At 45.3% G+C, this 2530-nt stretch overlaps 1 long non-coding RNA gene across 1 annotated transcript in view; it reads right to left on the bottom strand.

Annotated features, from left to right (window-relative positions):
• Nucleotides 1-815: 815 nt before the first annotated feature.
• The window catches only part of LOC118599701, an 11520-nt gene continuing 9805 nt past the window's right edge, over nucleotides 816-2530 (bottom strand). Inside the window, exon 3 of the long non-coding RNA XR_004949155.1 lies at nucleotides 816-1203. This is a non-coding gene — a long non-coding RNA (uncharacterized LOC118599701). The remainder of the gene's footprint in view (nucleotides 1204-2530) is intronic.

Below are 2530 nucleotides of genomic sequence, written 5' to 3' on the forward strand. Positions count from 1 at the left end.
AATGGTAGACAGCAGGTCCTAAGTGACGGGCCAGACTAAGAGCGGTTCACAATGTCAGCAACAGCAATATTCACTTTTGTTTTCTCATTCAGGTCAGTGTCATCGGGGCCCCACTCTGGAGCCAGGACTAGGGTTAGGGCTAATATTCAAGACCCTGATGCCTTTTGTAAAATAGCCAAGGTTATTTCATAGCTTGTTCAAAACATTTAACTATTTCCTGCTTCTCAGCAGCAGAGATCCTTTTCTTTTCCATATTGCTTGAAAATGTTGGTCTGCCTAATAATGTGGAACGTCCTTCTTTAGTAGTTTTTCATTTAAATGAACTCACCTGGAAAACTAATGATCACAGCCAATTTTCAGCTATGCTACATGTATTGGCTAACCTAAGCTTTTTTCTTAGTTTGTTTTTTTAGACCAATTTGGCATTTAGCTAATATTTTAGCTGGCTATCAATTTCTATCAATTTTTATCGGAGTGGCTTTTGAAGGAGTCGAGCAGCCTAAAAGTCTTGAGGAGAAAATGTTATTAATGCTTCAGACTTGTTTCCATATCACTAGATCTGCAGCTCGTTTCATGCACAGGTGCATGAATGCATTCATCTGGCCTCTAAGCATGTATGCAGCTGTTCTACAAACCATTTAACAGCACCAGAGCTGCTGGACATAGTGACAAGTTTGTAACTATGCTTTAGAAGTTCTTTTGCAATCATCTTCTGAAATGATCAAAACATACTTTTGATTAAACAGGAGGGGCTGACTGTTTCTTAGAATGAGTGTTTTACATGCTCATTTATCAAAGTTGCAGAATACATTTACCAGCAATGGTTGACTCAAAGACTCTTTCTTCTTTTTTTGTAAGTTGAACCAGTGTTTGTTTCTTTTTCCTTCCCACTGTTGTTTTTTTACACTATTACACAACAGCTGCAATGATGAAGAGCCAAAAGGAACGCAGTAATGAACAGACCGCAGTGTTTCCAAAGAACAAAATAACCAAGTTCCTCCTGCACCAACATACTAAGCAGATCCTCACACACCACTGGAGAATTAACTGATGATCATATTGAATTGAGAATACAGACTGCTTAAGCACTGGTGTACAAAAACAACAAAAGAAATATAAAAATCACCTGAATGTGAGATGGAGAGAGGGGGGTGATGCCAGGGTCACCGATGCTCTTTGCAGGAGAAGGATTCGCCATTGCATCTGTAGAGGATGACAAACGGAAAAAGGGTTTTCCAGGACAATAAGATCAGGGATATAAACTTCCTCTAAAGCAGGGGTTTGTAACTTGAGGCTCCGGAGTCACATGTAGCTCTCTTACGCCATAGTCACACCGGACGCAAGAGCGCCATAAAGCGGCGCGGAGCAGATAGTCTTGGTCACACCAGACGCGAATTTTTTCCGCGACGGTGGACGGGCGCTTCTGCTATTGCCATATGGTTTTTTTTTGCCATCATGGTCAATAATCAGGATATCACCCCGTGTTTCTGCTAAAAGAGGATGGTCTCTGCCCCTGTTGACACAGACCCCGCCCCCCAACTCCGCAGTCAGCCCACTTCATTGATCGGTTTGTGCGCGCGTGTGCGTGTCTGTCTTTTTTGTTGTGTGTCTGTGTCCATGCACGTGCTCCCACGTGTTTCCGTTGGTAAATTAATAAACTAAACAAACACTGGACTTATACACCACCCGCCTCACCCGTAAAGCGCTGACAATTGTCAGGGATGCTCACCACCCTGCACACAACCTGTTCAGCCTCCTGCCCTCAGGGAGGAGGTACAGGAGCCTCCGCTCCCGCACCACCAGCAATGTTCCCTCTAAGCTGCGCACGTGCGCAATTGCGCACTGCTCCCACGCCCGTTGCGCACAGCAAATCTATTCTGCGCACAACATAAAATGTATTCTAAACTTTAAATAAAATTATCATATAAGTAATCTGACATGTGCTTGACGCCGACAATTTTTTTGACGCATTAATCGCGGATTTTCTCATACGTGCCTTTCCATACCGCGCGCGCGGGCGTCCCGCCCTTTAACTCCCTGGCTGCTCTCACTCGATCACGGGCGGGTCTACAACCACCGAGCTGCGAGCTAGAACCAGCCCCGCACTAGGACCTGGAGAGCTCCTGCACTCTAACCCGGCTCCGGTTCGCGTCCAGTACCACGTCTGGTGGTACCGGCTCGCGTCTGGCGCCGAGAGCTGCGCACCCCCGACGTTCCGAACAGCAAGCGCACCGGGGAACGTTTTAAATGTTGTGGAGGTTTAAGCGTGATCCAGCCCCAGCATAGCTCTCTGTCTGCCGGCATATCAATGGCTTGAGCACCGGACACGTCGCTGCGCAGCGGCAGTAACAGAGTGTCAAACTGTCCACAGCGTATCCCGCTTTTCTCAGTCTTTAAGGTTTTAAAAAACAAAAGTTAATTGGTAATGATAAATCTCTATTTAATTTATTACTGCAGTTCAGCAGAGGAGGAAAAGATTTGGTCCTGACATAAAAATGAACATGAAAGTGTTATGGAAATGTTATTTTTT

Source organism: Oryzias melastigma, linkage group LG15 (assembly GCF_002922805.2).
Source record: "Oryzias melastigma strain HK-1 linkage group LG15, ASM292280v2, whole genome shotgun sequence".
NCBI lineage: Eukaryota > Metazoa > Chordata > Actinopteri > Beloniformes > Adrianichthyidae > Oryzias > Oryzias melastigma.